The sequence below is a fragment of the Gopherus evgoodei genome, chromosome 9, assembly GCF_007399415.2.
Source record: "Gopherus evgoodei ecotype Sinaloan lineage chromosome 9, rGopEvg1_v1.p, whole genome shotgun sequence".
In the NCBI taxonomy this organism is placed as follows: domain Eukaryota; kingdom Metazoa; phylum Chordata; order Testudines; family Testudinidae; genus Gopherus; species Gopherus evgoodei.
Window position 1 is genome coordinate 63547100 of NC_044330.1, and position 7418 is coordinate 63554517.

Genomic DNA, 7418 nt, shown 5'->3' on the forward strand with positions numbered 1-7418 from the left:
TGGGCCCAACCCCTGAGCGCCCGAACCATAGCTCCAGGGGCCTAAGCCCTGGAGCCCCAACACCAGCTCCAAGGGCCCAACCCCTGAGCGCCCGTACCATACCTCCAGGGGAATAACCCCTAGGGGCCCCAACACCAGCTCCAGGGGTCCAACCCCTGAGCGCCCGAACAATACCTCAAGGGGCCAAACCCCTGGGGGCTCGAACACCAGCTCCAGGGGCCCAACCCCTGAGCGCTTGAACCCTAGCTACAGAGGCCTATGCCCTGTGGGCCCCCACCCCAGCTCCAAGGGCCCAAAACCTGAGCGCCCGAACCATAGCTCCAGGGGACTCACCCCTGGGGGCCCCAACCCAGCTCCAGGGGCCCAAACCCTGGCGGCCCCAACACCAGCTCCAGGGGCCCAACCCCTGAGCATCCGAACCATACCTCCAGGGGCCCAACCCCTGAGCGCCCGAACCATAGCTCCAGGGGCCTAAGCCCTGGAACCCCAACACCAGCTCCTGGGGCCCAACCCCTGGTGTTTCCAACACCAGCTCCAGGGGCCCAACCCCTGAGCGCCGGAACCATACCTCCAGGGGAATAACCCCTAGGGGCCCCAACCCCAGCTCCAGGGGCCCAACCCCTGGGGGCCCCAACACCAGTCCCAGGGGCCCAACCCGTGAGCGCCCGAACCATAGCTCCAGGGATCTAACCCCTCGGGGCCCCAACACCAGCTCCAGGGGCCCAAAACCTGAGCGACCGAACCATAGGTCCAGGGGCCTAACCCCTGGGGCCCCAACACCAGCTCCAAGGTACCAACCCCTGAGGGCACCAACACCAGCTCCAGGGGCCCAACCCCTGAGCACCCATACCATAACTCCAGGGGCCTAACCCCTGGGGGCCCCAACACCAGCTCCAGGGGCCCAACCGCTGAGCGCCCGAACAATAGCTCCAGGGGCCTAACCCCTGGAGGCCCCAACACCAGATCCAGGGGCCCAACCCCTGAGCGCCCGAACCATAGCTCCAGGGGCCTATCCCCTGGGGGCCCCCACCACAGCTCCAAGGGCAAAACCCCTGAGCGCCCGAACCATAGCTCCAGGGGCCTAACCCCCGCGGGCCCCAACCCCAGCTCCAGGGGCCCAACCCCTGAGCACCTGAACCATAGCTCCAGGGGCCAAACCCCTGGGGACCCCACAGTAGCTCCAGGGGCCCAGCCCCTTGGGGCCCCAACACCAGCTCTAGGGGCCCAACCCCTGAGCGCCCGAACCATAGCTCCAGGGGCCTAACCCCTCGGGGCCCCAGCACCAGCTACAGCGGCCCAACCCTTGAGCACCCTAACAATACCTCCAGGGGCCTAACCCATGGGGGCCCCAACACTAGCTCCAGGGGCCCAACCAATGAGCGCCCGAAACATAGCTGCAGGGGCCTAACCCCTGGGGGCCCCCACCCCACATCCAAGGCCTCAACCCCAGAGCACCCGTACCATAGCTCCAGGGGCCTAATCCATGGGGTCCCCAACCCCAGCCCCAGGAGCCCAACCCCTGGGGGCTCCAACACCAGGTCCAGGGGCCCAACCCCTGAGCGCCCGAACCATAGCTCCAGGGCCCCAACCCCTGAGCGCCTGAACCATAGCTCCAGGGGCCTAACCCCTGTGTCCCCAACACCAGCTCCAGGGGCCCAACTCCTGGGGGCCCCAACACCAGCTCCAGGGGCCCAACCCCTGAGCGCCCAAGCCATAGCTCCAGGGGCCCAACCCCTCGGGGCCCCAACACCATCTCCAGGGGCCCAACCCCTGCGCGCCCGAACCACAGCTCCAGGGGCCTAACCCCTGGGGACCCCAACCCCTGCTCCAGGGGCCGAACCCCTCAGCGCCCGAATCATAGCTCCAGGGGCCTAACCCCCGGGGGCCCCAACCCCACCTCCAGGGGCCCAACTCCTGGGGGCCCCAACACCAGCTCCAGGGGTCCAACCCCTGAGCGCCCGTACAATGCCTCCAGGGGCCAAACCCCTGGGGGCCGGAACACCAGCTCCAGGGGCCCAACCCCTGAGCGCTCGAACCCTAGCTACAGAGGCCTATCCCCGGGGGCCCCCACCCCAGTTCCAAGGGCCCAAAACCTGAGCGCCCGAACCATAGCTCCAGGGGCCTAACCCCTGGGGGCCCCAACCCCAGCTCCAGGGGCCCAACCCCTGGTATTTCCAACACCAGCTCCAGGGGCCCAACCCCTGAGCGCCCGAACCATACCTCCAGGGGCCAAACCCTGAGCGCCCAAACCATAGCTCCAGGGGCCTAAGCCCTGGAGCCCCAACACCAGCTACAGAGGCCCAACCCCTGGAGGTTCCCACACGAGCTCCAGGGGCCCAACCCCTGAGCGCCCGAACAATACCTCCAGGGGCCTAACCCCTGGGGGCCCCAACACCAGCTCCAGGGGCCCAACCCCTGAGCGCGAGAACCATAGCTACAGGGGCCTAAGCACTGGGGGCCCCCACCCCAGCTCCAAGAGCCCACAACCTGAGCGCCCGAACCATCGCTCCAGGGGCCTAACCCCTGGGGCCCCAACACCAGCTCCAAGGGACCAACCCCTGAGGGCCCCAACACCAGCTCCAGGGGGGCAGCCCCTGAGCACCCGAACCATAGCTCCAGGGGCCTAACCCGTAGGGGCCCCAACCCCAGCTCCAGGGGACCAACCCCTGGGAGCCCCAACACCAGCTCCAGGTGCCCAACCCGTGAGCGCCCGAACCATAGCTCCAGGGGCCTAACCCCTGGGATCCCCAAACACCAGCTCCAGGGCCCCAACCCCTGAGCGCTCGAACCATAGCTACAGGGGCCGAAACCCTGGGGGCCCCCACCCACCCCAGCTCCAAGGGCCCAAAACCTGAGCGCACGAACTATAGCTCCAGGGGCCTAACCCCTGGGGTCCCCAACCCCAGCTCCACGGGCCCAACCCCTGAGCGCCCGAACTATACCTCCAGAGGCCTATCCCCCGGGGGACCCAAACCCAGCTCCAGGGCCCCAACCCCTGAGCGCTCGAACCATACCTACAGGGGCCTAACCCCTGGGGGCCCCAACACCAGCTCCAGGGGTCCAAACTCTGAGCGCCCGAACCATAGCTCCAGGGGCCTAAACACTGGGGGCCCCAACGCCAGCTCAAGGGGCCCAACCCTGAGCGCCAGTACAATACTTCCAGGGGCCTAACGCCTCGGGGCTCCAAACACCAGCTCCAGGGCCCCAACCCCTGAGCACTCGAACCATAGCTACAGGGGCCTAACCCCTGGGGGTCCCAACCCGAGCTCCAGGAGCCCAACCCCTGGGGGCCCCAACACCAGCTCCAGGGGCCCAACCCCTGAGCACCCGAACCATAGCTCCAGGGGCTTAACCCCTTCGGCCCCAACACCAGCTCCAGGGGCCCAACCCCTGGGGGCCCCAACACCAGCTCCAGGGTCCCAACCCCTGAGCGCCCGAACCATAGCTCCAGGGGCCTAACCCCTAGGGGCCCCAACCCCAGATCCAGGGGCCCAACACCTGGGAACCCCAAGCCCAGCTCCAGTACAATACCTCCAGGGGCCAAACCCCTGGGGGCCGGAACACCAGATCCAGGGGCCCAACCCCTGAGCGCTCGAACCCTAGCTACAGAGGCCTATGCCCGGGGGCTCCCACCCCAGCTCCAAGGGCCCAAAACCTGAGCGCCCGAACCATAGCTCCAGGGGCCTAACCCCTGGGGGCCCCAACCCCAGCTCCAGGGGCCCAACCCCTGGGGACCCCAACACCAACTCCAGGGGCCCAACCCCTGAGCGCCCGAACCATACCTCCAGGGGCCCAACCCCTGAGCGCCCGAACCATAGCTCCAGGGGCCTAAGCCCTGGAGCCCCAACACCAGCTACAGGGGCCCAACCCCTGGGGGTTACAACACCAGCTCCAGGGGCCCAACCCCTGAGCGCCGGAACAATACCTCCAGGGTCCTAACCCCTGGGGGCCCCAACACCAGCTCCAGAGGCCCAACCCCTGAGCGCGAGAACCATAGCTACAGGGGCCTAACCACTGGGAGCCCCCACCCCAGCTCCAAGAGCCCAAAACCTGAGCGCCCGAACCATCGCTCCAGGGGCCTAACCCCTGGGGCCCCAACACCAGCTCCAAGGGACCAACCCCTGAGGGCCCCAACACCAGCTCCAGGGGGCCAACCCCTGAGCACCCGAACCATAGCTCCACGGGCCTAACCCCTAGGGGCCCCAACCCCAGCTCCAGGGGACCAACCCCTGGGAGCCCCAACACCAGCTCCAGGGCCCCAACCCCTGAGCGCTTGAATCCTAGCTGCAGGGGCCGAAACCCTGGGGGCCCCCAATCCAGCTCCAAGGGCCCAAAACCTGAGCGCACGAACTATAGCTCCAGGGGCTAACCCCTGGGGTCCCCAACCCCAGCTCCAGGGGCCCAACCCCTGAGCGCCCGAACTATACCTCCAGAGGCCTATCCCCCGGGGGCCCCAAAACCCAGCTCCAGGGCCCCAACCCCTGAGCGCTCGAACCATACCTACAGGGGCCTAACCCCTGAGGGCCCCAACACCAGCTCCAGGGGTCCAAACTCTGAGCGCCCGAACCATAGCTCCAGGGGCCTAAACACTGGGGGCCCCAACACCAGCTCCAGGGGCCAAACCCTGAGCGCCAGTAAAATACTTCCAGGGTCCTAACGACTCGGGGCTCCAAACACCAGCTCCAGGGCCCCAACCCCTGAGCACTCGAACCATAGCTACAGGGGCCTAACCCCTGGGGGTCCCAACCCGAGCTCCAGGAGCCCAACCCCTGGGGGCCCCAACACCAGCTCCAGGGGCCCAACCCCTGAGCACCCGAACCATAGCTCCAGGGGCTTAACCCCTTCGGACCCAACACCAGCTCCAGGGGCCCAACCCCTGGGGGCCCCAACACCAGCTCCAGGGTCCCAACCCCTGAGCGCCCGAACCATAGCTCCAGGGGCCTAACCCCTAGGGGCCCCAACCCCAGATCCAGGGGCCCAACACCTGGGAACCCCAAGCCCAGCTCCAGTACAATACCTCCATGGTCCAAACCCCTGGGGGCCGGAACACCAGATCCAGGGGCCCAACCCCTGAGCGCTCGAACCCTAGCTACAGAGGCCTATGCCCGGGGGCTCCCACCCCAGCTCCAAGGGCCCAAAACCTGAGCGCCCGAACCATAGCTCCAGGGGCCTAACCCCTGGGGGCCCCAACCCCAGCTCCAGGGGCCCAACCCCTGGGACCCCAACACCAGCTCCAGGGGCCCAACCCCTGAGAGCCCGAACCATACCTCCAGGGGCCCAACCCCTGAGCGCCCGAACCATAGCTCCAGGGGCCTAAGCCCTGGAGCCCCAACACCAGCTACAGGGGCCCAACCCCTGGGGGTTCCAACACCAGCTCCAGGGGCCCAACCCCTGAGCGCCGGAACAATACCTCCAGGGTCCTAACCCCTGGGGGCCCCAACACCAGCTCCAGGGGCCCAACCCCTGAGCGCGAGAACCATAGCTACAGGGGCCTAACCACTGGGGGCCCCCACCCCAGCTCCAAGAGCCCAAAACCTGAGCGCCCGAAACCAATCGCTCCAGGGGCCTAACCCCTGGGGGCCCCAACACCAGCTCCAAGGGACCAACCCCTGAGGGCCCCAACACCAGCTTCAGGGGGCCAACCCCTGAGCACCCGAACCATAGCTCCAGGGGCCTAACCCCTAGGGGCCCCAACCCCAGCTCCAGGGGACCAACCCCTGGGAGCCCCAACACCAGCTCCAGGGGCCCAACCCGTGAGCGCCTGAACCATAGCTCCAGGGGCCTAACCCCTGGGGGCCCCAAACACCAGCTCCAGGGCCCCAACCCCTGAGCGCTTGAACCCTAGCTACAGGGGCCGAAACCCTGGGGGCCCCCACCCCAGCTCCAAGGGCCCAAAACCTGAGCGCACGAACTATAGCTCCAGGGATTAACCCCTGGGGTCCCCAACCCCAGCTCCAGGGGCTCAACCCCTGAGCGCCCGAACTATACCTACAGGGGCCTAACCCCTGGGGGCCCCAACACCAGCTCCAGGGGTCCAAACTCTGAGCGCCCGAACCATAGCTCCAGGGGCCTAAACACTGGGGGCCCCAACACCAGCTCCAGGGGCCAAACCCTGAGCACCAGTACAATACTTCCAGGGTCCTAAAGACTCGGGGCTCCAAACACCAGCTCCAGGGCCCCAACCCCTGAGCACTCGAACCATAGGTACAGGGGCCTAACCCCTGGGGGTCCCAACCCCAGCCCCCGGAGCCCAACCCCTGGGGGCCCCAACACCAGCTCCAGGGGCCCAACCCCTGAGCGCCCGAACCATAGCTCCAGGGGCCTAACCCCTGGGAGCCCCAAACACCAGCTCCAGGGCCCCAACCCCTGAGCGCTCGAACCATAGCTACAGGGGACGAACCCCTGGGGGGCCCCACCCCAGCTCCAAGGGCCCAAAACCTGAACGCCCAAACTATAGCTCCACGGGCCTAACCGCTGGGGGCCCCAACCCCAGCTCCAGGGGCCCAACCCCTGAGCTCCCGAACCATAGCTCCAGGGGCTTAACCCCTTCGGCCCCAACACCAGCTCCAGGGGCCCAACCCCTGGGGGCCCTGACACCAGCTCCAGGGTCCCAACCCCTGAGCGCCCGAACCATAGCTCCAGGGGCCTAACCCCTAGGGGCCCCAACCCCAGCTCCAGGGGCCCAACACCTGGGAACCCCAAGACCAGCTCCAGCGGCCCAACCCGTGAGCGCCCGAACCATAGCTCCAGGGGCCTAACCCCTGGGAGCCCCAAACACCAGCTCCAGGGCCCCAACCCCTGAGCGCTCGAACCATAGCTACAGGGGCCGAACCCCTGGGGGCCCCCACCCCAGCTCCTAGGGCCCAAAACCTGAGCGCCCGAACCATACCTCCCGGGGCCTAACCCTCGGGGACCCCAAGCCCAGCTCCAGGGGTCCAACGCCTGAGCGCCCGAACCATACCTACAGGGGCCTAACCCCTGGGGGCCCCAAACACCAGCTCCAGGGCCCCAACACCTGAGCGCTCGAACCATAGCTACAGGGGCGTAACCCCTGGGGGCCCCAACCCCAGCTAAAGGGGCCCAACACCTGGGAACCCCAAGACCAGCTCCAGGGGCCCAACCCATGAGCGCCCGAACCATAACTCCAGGGGCCTAAACACTGGGGGCCCCAAACACCAGCTCCAGGGCCCCAACCCCTGAGCGCCCGAACCATACCTCCCGGGGCCTAACCCTCGGGGACCCCAACCCCAGCTCCAGGGGTCCAACGCCTGAGCGCCCGAACCATACCTACAGGGGCCTAACCCCTGGGGGCCCCAAACACCAGCTCCAGGGGCCCAACCCCTGAGCGCCTGAACTTAGGCCCCAACCCCAGCTCCAGGGGCCCAACCCCTGAGCGCCTGAACCATAGCTCCAGGGGT